The sequence below is a fragment of the Manacus candei genome, unplaced genomic scaffold (assembly GCF_025592945.1).
Source record: "Manacus candei isolate 608988 ecotype Guabito, Panama unplaced genomic scaffold, ASM2559294v1 h1tg000045l, whole genome shotgun sequence".
Classification (NCBI taxonomy): domain Eukaryota; kingdom Metazoa; phylum Chordata; class Aves; order Passeriformes; family Pipridae; genus Manacus; species Manacus candei.
In genome coordinates, this window is record NW_026138093.1 from 8,259,046 (window position 1) to 8,271,228 (window position 12,183).

Genomic DNA, 12,183 nt, shown 5'->3' on the forward strand with positions numbered 1-12,183 from the left:
ATTTCAACACCCTCAGAGGAAAGAATTCCTTCCTACTCTCTCTTCCAACCCTTCCCTTTCTCAGTGTGAAGCCACTTCCCCTTGTCCTGTCACTCCAGGCCCTTGTCCAAAGTCTCTCTCCATCTTTCTTGTTGGTTCTCTTCAGGCACTGGAAGGCCACAATTAGGTCACCCCAAAGCCTTCTCTTCTCCAGGCTGAACAATCCCAATTCTCTCAGCCTTTCCTCACAGCAGAGCTGCTCCATCCCTCTGATCCTCTTGCTGCTCCCCTCTGGACTTTCTCCAACAGGTCCATGTCCTTCCTGTGCTGGAGCCCAGAGCTGGAGGCAGCTCTGCAGGGGTGACAACATTACAGTCCTGTGTGTTCCAGCAAGGACACTGTGGAACCTCCTGGAGTAAAGGGGCCATTGGGACACTGCAGGGCCTTCTGGAGCCAAAGGAACCCTGGGACACTGTGGAATCTCATGGAATCAAGGGAGCACTGTCACCCTGGAAAAAACTCCTGGAATTCAGGGCCCATTGTGACACTGCAGCTCCCCATGGAACAAAAGGAACCCTGGGAGACTGCAGAAACTCATGGAACCAAGGGACCATTGGGACATTGAGGGGGCTGATGGAATCAGGAGGCCATTGGGACAATCCAGGGCCTCATGAAATCAAAGGAATTCTGGGACACTGTTGAACCTCCTGGAACCAAGGGTTCCTGCTGACATGTGTGTCCTCCTGGAACCAAGGGAGCCCGGAGATATTTCTGAACCTCCCAGAATCCAGGGCCCATTGGGACCCTGCAGAACCTCCTGCATTCAAGTGCTCCTTGTGAAACTGCAGGATCCCCTGGAACCCAAGGATTCCTGGAACACTGCAGAGCTCACGGAACCAAGGGGCCACTGTCCCACTGCAGCTGCTTCTGAAGCACAAGGGACCCTGGGACAATGGGAAATCTCTGAGAATCCAAAGGGCATTTTGGGGACTGCAGGGCCTCATGGAAGTAAAGGAATCTTTGGAGACTGGGGAAGCTCATGGAATCAAGGGGCCATTGTGACATGTGGGGCCTCCTGGAAGCAAAGGAACCCTGAGAATTTCTGTGGGAACAAGTTAAGGCAGCAGCAGCTGCATTCAGTTAATCAGGATCCAAAAGGAGTGTTTTGGCCTTGACTGGTGTTTTCCATCCAGAGAGTGCTGTTTGCCAAAGTGGAAACCACTTGGAACGCTCTGCATGGTTTTTTCTCTGTGTTTTTCTCTGGTGGCTGAACACAGCCAGCACATGAGGGGAGGGGAATGTGTGGGATCAGGGCACTGCTTTGGGGCCATGCTGGGAATTCCAGTGGACTAAAAGACAAACCCCAGGTGCTGTTTCCAAAGGAACCCCAATTAAAGGGGGACGCCGGAAAGATGGGCGGACAAGTCCTGCAATGGAACTCTGTGTGTGCAGCCTCATTTTCTCCTTCAGTGCCCACAGGAGAGAGGGCAAAAAGTGGGGGTTGGGACCCAAAAACTGTTCAGGGGGGAAATGGGGGATTGAGGGGACAATGGGAATATGGAAGGAACAGGGAGAAGGGTGGAAAAGGGGGGGTGGTCTGGTGGGTCGGATGGTCTCATGGGGGTCTTTGGGCACAGAGGGGTTGGGAAAGGGGGGTGGCCCCCCTGAGCTCCCAACTTCCTGTGGGGTGCTGGATCAAATCTCAGCCTTGGATTATGCCAACACTTTCAGTTTAGAGGAATTACAGAGGTGTAACTGAATCATTTTTGTCCTCCAGGTTAAATGATGGTAAACCAGATCTACTGAGAGAAATTAATTTATTTAGGGTTCCAAATGATCAGACAAAAGATCTTCATCAGAATTATTTACTGCACAACAGAAACACTAAAACTACCAGGAGAACAGCATAAGATAGGACAGTGCTCTACATTAAAGCAATTGTTGAAGCAATTCTACCCAAGCTGGCACAAAACCTGTAATTCCTAATTACGGTTGGATGGAACTCCCCCAGACCAACATTCATGGAGAGAGATCTCTGCTCTCAACCTCCAGCAGTGACCTTGGGGGGTCCCCAGCCAGGGCAGGAATCTCCACACACCCCCCAAGAAGGGTTCTGTTGGAAGAAGCTGCCCTTGGGAAAGGGGACTGGTCTTTTCTCGTCAAAAGTGATGGACTGACAGTCACTGGTCTCAGGGGTTGCCTCCCCATCAGGGGCTTCATTCGGGGTGGAAGCAGCAGCCAAAGTTCTTCCTGCACTCGAGGTACTGGAAGGGCTTCTCTTACTGGTGGGTCCGTTGGTGTCTGGTCAAGCCAGACCTGTTGGTGAAACTCTTCCCACACTCCCCACACTTGTAGGGTTTCTCCCCGGTGTGGATGCGCTGGTGCCTGACGAGGTTGGAGTTCTGGTTGAAGCCCTTCCCGCAGTCGGTGCAGCGGAAGGGCCTCTCATCCGTGTGCGTCCGCTGGTGCCCGAGGAGATGTGAGCTGGTCTGAAACCTCTTCCCACATTCCAAGCACTGGTAGGGCCGTTCCCCGGTGTGGATTCGCTGGTGGGTGATGAGGTTGGAGCTGTTCCTAAAGCTCTTTCCACATTCCTCACAGAGGTAGGGACATTCCCCAGTGTGGATGTGCTGGTGTCGGATCAGGTGGGAGCTTTTCTTAAAGCTCTTCCCACATTCCTCACAAAGGTAGGGACGTTCCCCAGTGTGGATGAGCTGGTGTTGGATCAGGCTGGAGATGCTCTTGAAGCTCTTCCCACATTCCCCACACGTGTAAGGCTGTTCAGCAGTGTGGCTGCGCTGGTGGCTGAGGAGGCTGGAGTTGTACCTGAAGCGCTTCCCACATTCCCCACATGTGTAGGGGCGTTCCCCAGTGTGGATGTACTGGTGTTCCATCAGGTGGCTGTTGTTCCTGAAACTCTTCCCACATTCCAAGCACCTGAAGGGCTTCCCCCTGCTGGGAGGCTGCTCAGGGACCACCAGCTCAGAGCTCCCCCTCAAGCTCCGGCCGCCTTCCCGGCACAGGCTGGCTCTTTCCTCCTCAGAGCACCCTGGGCTGGCTTTGGAGCCCCTCCTGCGGGGGGATCTCCGGCCCTTTTCCTCCCCGCTGCCTTCCTGCGCCGGGGAGCCCTTCAAAACGGCCTCTCCCACCAGGGTCTCACGGGGGGATTTGTCCTCCGCGCTCTCCCTCCTCAGCTCGGGGCCTGGGGCAGGAAGCAAGAAGGACAGGCAGGGGATTTGCCTCCGGCCCACAGGGAAGGCCAAGGACATCCCCCCAACTCCGGCCCCGGCAGGACGGCGGCGCCAGCGGGGTTGTCCTGCAGCCGGGGCCATGCTGGGCTGACAGAGCCAGCACAACACCCGCCCAAAGGGACACTGACTTCCTCCTCACCTGCCTGGGGGGCCCAAGGCATCTTCCTCTTCCTCGCAGCCTCCTCCTCCATCCGCCCAAGCTTTGGGAAGGACAAATCCTGATGGGGGGGAAAACAAGGGCTGAGTGTGTTGGCTTGGGGGTTCCTCCTGCCCAAGTCCATCTCTAGAACTCAACAGACATCCTGTGACCATAAAAACCTCCAAAACACCAAGACTCAGCCCAGAAAACCCCAAATCATCAAGATTCAGGCAAAAGCCTGTAAGAAATAGTGAGAAGACTCCTGCCCCCCCAAACTGAAAAGCTGAGATTCACCTAAAAATACTCTAAAATATGAAGATTAGCCCAAAAAAATTTTCCTAAGATTTCCCCTTCTCTGGTTTCCCCCCTCTAGGGTTCAGAGAGTCTCCCCTGTCTGGGATGCTGGGGGTTCTACCTAGAGATGCTGGGAGTATTGGGGGTCCCAAGGCTCCCTTCTCCTCTGATTCTCGCTTTCGGGATGCTGCATTCCCAGAAATTCCCCCTCTCCAGGTTCTCCACTTTGTTGTCCTAGGGGATCCCAGGGGTCCCCACTGTCCAGGCTTCCCCTTCTCCGTGCCCCCCCTCTCCAGGCTCTCAGGGCTCTCGAAGCTCCTCCCTATCTCCAGCCTCCCTCGCTCTCCAGGAATCAAGGCATGGGGACACCGAGGCACCCCCACGGCAACCCCGCTCCCGCTCTCCCCACTCCCCTCAGCCACTCCTCCCACCCCTTTCACATCAGCCCCCCAAACCCCGGCTCCCCCCAGCTCCCTTTGGGGGTGACCCACCCGCTCTTTTCCCTTCTCTCTGTACAAAATTGCTTCCCAATATCCAACCTAAACTTCCCCTGGCACAGCTCCAGACCCAGCCCTCTTGTCCTACTGCTGCTTCCTGGCAGAACAGCCCCACCCTCACCTGGCTCCAACCTCCTGGCAGGGACTTGCAGACAGTCAGGAGGTCTCCCCTGAGCCTCCTCTTCTCCAGCCTCAACACCCCCAGCTCCCTCAGCCTCTCCTCACACCACTTGTGCTCCACTCCCTTCCCCAGCCTCGCTGCTCCTCTCTGGATCCTCTGCCCCCAAAAATGCTCCCCCTGCCATAGAAAGGCCAAGGGCATCTGGGGACAGTTGGGGGCTTTGTGGGGCACTGGGTGATTACTGGGGGATACTGGGACACACTGGGGGGAACCAGAGAGCAATGGGAGGACTGAGGGGGTATTGAGGGACACTGGGAGGGCACTGGGAGGGACTGGGGGGGAACTGGGGCACACTGGGGGGCACTGGAAGAGAACTGGGGAGTTACTGGGGGATACCAGGACACACGGGGGGACACTGGGAGGTTACTGGGCCATACTGGGGGTTACTGGGTGCTCACTGCAGGATCACTGGGCCATACTGGGGGGCAGTGGGAGGTCACTGGGACACACTGGATGGTCACTGAGGGGGTTACTGGGCCATCCTGAGAGTCACTGGGAGGTCACTGGGATATACTGGGGGCACTGGGATCCCCTTACCCAGATGTGGTACATCTCCCCCTCTGGATTTTGGGGGGCATCCCTAGGACCCCTCCCCTGGGGGCTGGGGACCCCCTGAACCCCACTGCTGTGCTTTAGGGGACCCCTAAAATCCCCTCAAAACCCCTGAAATCCCCCCCTCGACCCATCGAAACCTCCTCAAGGACCCCTCATCCTTCCCCAGCATCCTCTAAACCCTCTCAGTGACCCACAAAACCCACCTGGGACCCCTCAAGCCCATTCAGGGACCCCCAATCCCCCTCATGGACCCTCAAAACAGTCTGGGACCCATTAAACCCCCCAAAACTGCCTCCAAGGTCCTCGCAAAGCCTCCCAGGAACCCCAAACCTCCCCAGAGACCCCCAAAGCCCACCTGGGACACCCCAAATCTTCTCAGAAAAATAAACCCCCATCAGAGCCCCGCAAAACCCTTCAAGGACCTTCAACCTTCCCCCCCGAGTCCTTTCAGGGACCCCTCAAAACGTCCCCGGGAACCCCCGAACCCCCCCGCTAAACCCCTCCGAGCCCTCCAGCCTTTCCACCCACACCCGCGCTCCCCGCAGCCCCCGAGGGGATCCCCAGACCCCGCTCTCGCCGCCCCCCCCGCCAACTCACCCAGCGAAGTGCAGCGGCCGCAGGCGAGTCCTCCTCACTCCCGACCACGAGGCCAAAATGGCGCTCGCTCCGCGCGCCCTCCGCCTTTACAGACCCGCCCCGCAGCCAATCAGCGCGCGGCCACGGCCCCTGCCCGCCCCCCGCCTGCGCGGGGCATTGTGGGAGTTGTAGTCCCTGCGGCGGGGGAGGATCGAACGTTTTGGTTTTTAGTTTTCCTGTCTTCTTTTATTTTCTCTTTTTTCTTTCTTTTTTCTTTATTCTTTATTTTCTTCCCTTTTTTCTCTCTCTTTTTTCTTTTTTCCCTCTTTTTCCTTTTTTCTTTCTTTTTTTCTCATTTTTTCCTTTTTTTCTTTCCTTTTTTTTCTCTTTTTTTTCTCCTTTTTCTCTTTTTTTCTCTTTTTTTTTTACTTTATTTTTTTCTTATTATTTCCATTTCCCTTTTTTTTTTACATTGTTTTCTATCAGTTGTACTTTCAAGGAAAATGTAAACACATATCAAAACAATCTCCACGTTCATATCTTACAACAACAGATAATCTGCCATTGTTCCAGGTTTGTGAGGATTCCCAAGATCACAAACACTGAGACACCAAGGGTGAAAGTGAAGCAACTTTATCCTGTCCCTTGCCACAGCCTTCAATCCACACCCAGCCCTGGATTTCTGCAAAGCCGCTGGGCAGGAGCAGGAGATGGAACTGGTGCTCGGCGGGAGGGGCAGCAACAACAAACCCGTGTCTTTGGCACAGGGGAAGGAATTTAGTGCTTGAGGGGTTACATTCCACAGGCTCCCCTGGGGATCAGCTCATGCTTGGACAGTGAGAACAGCAAGAACATTCCTAATAAAAATGCCAGAGGGAAGGGAGCGGAGGGGGAGCAGGGGCAGGAAAAGGAAGCAGAGCGATGGAAGATGGGCTGGGGCGGTCGGGGCTGGAGGAAGGCAGGCTGGACAATGCCTTGTTTGGTCCAGCAGCTGGACCAGCTCCAGGGCAGGTGTCGGGGGAGCCTCTGCCACAGGGACATGGACAAACAGACCCTACAAAAGCTCTCAGAGGGGTTGGGGGCTCTGGGCGGGGCTGCGCTCTCGCCTCAAGCCAGGATACCCCAGGGCAGTGGAACAGCAATTCCTGTCAGCTCCCAGCAAAGATTATTGGGGTTTGCACTGGGGAAATATTGACGCTCCAGCTTCTTCTTCTCTTTTTAGAACTTTGAGCTTGCAGTCGGGTAGAAGGGCTGGTGGGGGAGTGGGAAGAGACCCACTGAGGGACACATCTCATCCCTCAGTTAGATGGAGCTAAACCCCTGATCTTGCTTAGGAAGAGCTGCTGATGCTCAGTTTTCTTCTTTCCCTTCTACTTTAGTGGGATATTACATTTCCCTGCAGTATTGGTGATAGAATGGTATGTCAGCTGGAATGGTTTGGTTCTTGCAGAAAGCATAAATGCATTTTAAGGAAGGTATTTTTACAGAGGTGAGGCCTCCAAAAAAACCAGAAAACCCCAAAAGTAATATAAGTGCAGAATAAAGTGAACTTTGGAGTTTTCTTTTTAATTCTTGGGTAGAAAAGCCATCCCAGTTAGGGACAGCAATTTACTGCATTGCTGAAAAAAAAAACAACCAACAAACAAAAAAAGAAATCTGAATTTGTTCTCTTTCAAAATTGTTTTTGATCATAATAATCCTCCTAGTGAAAAGGGCTAATTTACTCTTTCTAGAGGAATATTTTAAGTGTGATTATCACAATATCACAGCTGCTGAAAAGGTCTAAAATAGGACATGGACCTTGAACCCGTTCCTGCGTTTAGGATGTGGTGTTTACATTCAAGAAACAATAGAACTGCAACTCATTTATTAAGGTATCATCTCAAAATGTTCACTCTTGCTCTGTAAAGACATGCCACAAGGATTGTAGAAAGCTTGCAGTATCCCATGAAGTACATGTGGTATTTTATCAGTGTAAATATAAGATTATACTATATATATTTTTTATATATATTATATATATATATACTTATATTATATATAAGATTTTCAAGATTTCTGCTGGCAGTACTCCATAACTAAAGTAAGTTTTCCCTTTGGTGCTGCACTAGTTTATGATTTAATTGTTACTGACATTCCACCAGTCATATTATTAGCTTCACCAAATGAAAGGGAAATAATCCTGTATTATTAAAGAGAGCAACTGAATTCCCTCAGTCATCTTATCCTTGGCTGTCTGAGACAGTGATGCACTTCAGCTTCCCTAAAGAAACTTCCACCAAAAAAGAGCTTGGGGTGATAGTGAGAGATCCAGATTGAAGGGTGTACCTGAATTATCTTTAGGGAGGAGACCTTTTTTCGTGGGTGACAGGCAATGTGCCTGTGGCTCCCTTTTTCTTTCTGGGTTATTTTTCCCTTTCTTTTTGTCAGAGGCTTTGGAAAAGCTGTTTTGTCAAGAGAATAATATTCATTTATAGCCATGTGAACGGTTTCTATCCTATACCAGTGAAGGCAGTCACCTAAATACCCATACCCATGCCTTTGAAAATAAAACAAGGAGAAAATATGGAGTATTTGTTTGAGACCAGATAAACTGAATGTAGTTCAGTAACATGGTAAGGCAATTGCTGTTATTGCACAGAGGCATTTCTTTCTATGCTGGAACTGAGGGGAGCAGCAAAATCTAAAAGCCTTGCTCTGTGTCTTTGTGAACACACTGTGGGTAAGTTCAAAGGAGCATTCAGAGATTGTGTTGTGTGAGCCTTTTTCCCTCAGATCAAAACAAGGAGTAATTATTGCTAAATCCAGCAGATGGCTTTTTCTCTTTATTCCCAATCACTGATTAAAGAAACATAACTCAGATGTGATCTCACTCTGTGCTCCAGTGACATTAACATTAGAACAAGATTGTCACTGTCTACTGGTCTCTTGTGCTCCTCACTGGAAGGCACTTGGTGCACCCCTGGATATCCTGCTAATGAGGTAAAAACTAACCCTTCTAAAGTTCCAGATTTTCCTCACCTGTTTGGACACAGTTGGACAAACTGGACCAAGTTAGTACTTGAAAGTCATCTGCTGGATTTAGTATTAGTTATTCTTTGTTTTGATCGTAGAGGAAAAAAGCTCACACAACACAATCTCTGTGGACCCAACAGAGAAAACATCCCCAGGGTCTTGTTAGAGCACAAACCTGCAAACAGGGATGACAGGTCAGAGAATCACAGAATCATCAAGGTTGGAAGAGACCTTCCAGATCTTCTAGTCCAACTGTCAACCCAGCACCACCAGAATCACCCCTAAACCCCATCCCAAAGCGCTACATCCAGATGCCACCTGAATGCTTCCAGAGACTCCACCACCTCCCTGGGCTACTTGTTCCAATGCCTGAGCACTCTCTCAGTGGAAAAAGGGTTTTGAATATCTAATATGAACCTTGCCTGATGCAATTTAAGGCTGTTTCCTCTCTTCCTGTCACTAAAGGCTTTGCAGAAGAGACCGACCCCATACCCACTAAAACCTCCTTTCAGGTCATTGCAGAGAGCAATGAGGTCCCCCCTGAGCCTCCCCTTCTCCACACTCAACCAGCCCAGTTCCCTCAGCCGTCCCTCAGCAGACATGTTTTCCAGAGCCTTCCCCAGCTCCCTTCCCTTCTCTGGACACGCTCCAGCCCCTCAAGGGCCTTTTGGCACTGAGGGGCCAGAACTGGACACAGCACTCCAGGTGGGGCCTCCCCAGTGCCCAGCACAGAGGGGCAATCAGTTCTCTGCTCCTGCTGGCCACACTCTTCTCTACAAAGGCCACCATGCCCTTGGCCTTCTTGCCCCCCTGGGCACACTCTGCCTCATATCCAGCCCCTGTCAAGCAGCACCCCCAAGTCCCTTCCTGCTGAGCAGCTCTCCAGCCCCTCTGCCCCCAGCCTGGAGCGTTCCAGGGGGTTGTTGGGACCCAAGGGCAGGCCCTGACACTTGGTCTTATTGATCCAGCCTGTCCAGATCCCTCTGCAGAGCCTTCCTGCCCTCCAGCACATCCACACTCACACCCAGATCAGTCAGTCTCCCAAACAGGACAAAGTCTGACCACCAGCAGTCCAGGCTGTCAGTTCTGCTGCCCCCTCCTTCCTCCACCCAGAATGGAAAACTCCATCATTTTGGGGTCTCTGTGTCCGTCGGCTCCGACCACCACATCCCCCACCAGTCACAGAATCATGGAATGGTTTGGGTTGGAAGGGACCTTAAAGAGCATCTCAGTCTAACCCCCTGCCATGGGCAGGGACACCTTCCACTAGACTCAGAGCTCAGAGCCCCATCCAACCTGGCCGTGAACACTTCCAGGGATGGGGCAGCCAGAACTTCTCTGAGCAACCTCTGCCAGGATCTCACTACCATCACAGTCCAGAAATTCTTCCTAATATCCCATCTAACCCTTCCCTTTCTCAGTGTGAAGCCATTCCCCTTGTCCTGTCACTCCAAGACCTTGTCCAAAGTCTCTCTCCATCTATCTTGTTGGCTCCCTTCAGGCACTGCAAGGCCACAATTAGGTCACCCCAAAGCCTTCTCTTCTCCAACCTCAACAATCCCAATTCTCTCAGCCTTTCCTCACAGCAGAGCTGCTCCAGCCCTCTGATCCCTTTGATGGTCTCCTCTGGACTCGCTCCAACAGGTCCATGTCCTTCCTGTGCTGGAGCCCAGAGCTGGAGGCAGCTCTGCAGGGGTGACAACATTACAGCCCTGTGTGTTCCAGCAAGGACACTGTGGAACCTCCTGGAGTAAAGGGGCCATTGTGACACTGTAGGGCCTTCTGGAGCCAAAGGAACTCTGAGACACTGTGGAACCTCATGGAACCAAGGGTTCATTGTGCCATGAAGGGCCTCTTGGAACTAAGGGAGCCCTGAGGCATTTCGGGACCTCATAGAATCAAGGGGCCATTGTGACACTGAGGAACCTCAGGGACTCATGGAACCAAAGGAACCCTGGGACAATGTGGAACCACATGGAATTACTAGGCCACTGTGACACTGCAGGGCCTCATGGAACCCATGGAACCCTGAGACTTTTCAGAACCTCATGGAATCAAGGGGCCACTCTGACACTGCAGAGCGTGAGGGAGACAAAGGGATCCTGGGACACTGTGGACCTAAAGAAATCAAGGACCCATATTGGCATTGTGGAACCTCATGGAATCAAGGGGCCATTGTGACACTGCAGGGCTCATGGAACCAAAGCATTCCTGGGACACTGTGGAATCTCATGGAACCAAGGGGCCACTGTGATATGTGGGGCCTCCTAGAACCAAAGGAGTTCTGACACATTTTGCAAACCCATGGAATCAAGGGTCCATTATCACACTGCAGAGCCTTATGAAGCCAAATGGACCCTGAGACTCTGTGGAACCTCATGGAATCTAGTGGCCATTCCCACCCTCTAAAACCTCTTGGATACTCTCAGGTTCCCATTATTAAGAGACACTGTGGTGGTTTGGGCTAGGCCTTCCTTGGTGACCAGTTTGTAACCAAGGAAGGGTCCAGATTTACCCAGTATTCCCTATGATTTTTACGTAAGCCAGACTATAAGAAGGAAGGAGAAAAGGTGTTCGTTCTCTTTCCTTCTGGCAGCTTGGAGGTGCAGGTTCCCTGCTGTTGAGTCTGCCGTGCTGGGGAGCGAGGCCTGGTAAGGCCTTGTCGACCTTGGGAGGCGGAGGTTGCCGGCGATCGTTCCGGAGAGAATCTCGGTTTTCCCAAGGAGAGTGGTGGGATTTTTCTTTGCTAACTCTTTAGTTACTAGATCTCGGGCTACTAATTGGGATATATATTTTTTATTTTGGTTTTGTTCCCTTTCCCTTCCCTTTCCCTTGTGAAATTGTATATATATTTCAAATTGTATCTAACAGTACATAAGTGTAAATATATTTATATATATCACTTTAGCTGTCTCTCTCCAGTTCCGGTTTTTCTTAGTTGTCTTTTCTCCCTCTTCTCCCTGAGGTTTTGGGGGGCGGGACGGACTTCTTGTGGTAGGGTTTGGAGACTTGGCAGGGAGCCAGCTTCAAACCACATCAGACACCTCTGCCCAAATTCAGCTGCAAAGGAGACCATGTGCCAAAGTCAGCAGTCCAGCTTTGATTTAACAGTAAATATGAGGGAGAGAGAGAGAAAGAAATTGTGCAATTCTGTCCTGTGGGCTACTTCCAGAGCTTCACCTCCCTTTAGGCCTTGGAATTAAAGGCCTTCCTGTTTGCCACCAGTACTTAGGTCTTGTGGTGCCTTATGGGATTTTCCTGCTTTGACAGTGTTTTGAGACAGTTCATTGTGCCCTTCAAGTCCCTGTATGTGCACACACACCCCACTCTCCCCAGTGTCTGGCCCTCCAAAGAACACAAGCCCTGATGATTTGTAGCTCCCACTCCAGTGGTTGGCACTTGGAGCTCCCTCCGTACCCAGAGCTCAGAGCTCCCTTGTGCCAGAAAGTTTAAAGAGATTGTGCCCCATTCTGCCAAGACAACCCTGGGAAAAAAGTGTCCCTCTGTGTTTCCTGGGATAAGAGCACTCTATTGTCATCTTCCAAAACCTTGGAGAGGTCCCAGAGATCTCCCAGGAAGGAATTTGGGGCCTCAAGCACATGACCCTTATATAGAGGCTGAGGACTCAGGGGTCAGGGGTGTGAAGATTGAGGACAGTAGAGGAGTAGGCTGAGAGGTCTGGAAGGGGGGTGTGAG

General features: G+C 51.7%; 1 pseudogene; it reads right to left on the minus strand.

Moving 5' to 3' along the window:
- Positions 1-12,183, minus strand: part of LOC127474816 (zinc finger protein 850-like) — a 454,983-nt pseudogene that overhangs the window by 285,793 nt on the left and 157,007 nt on the right.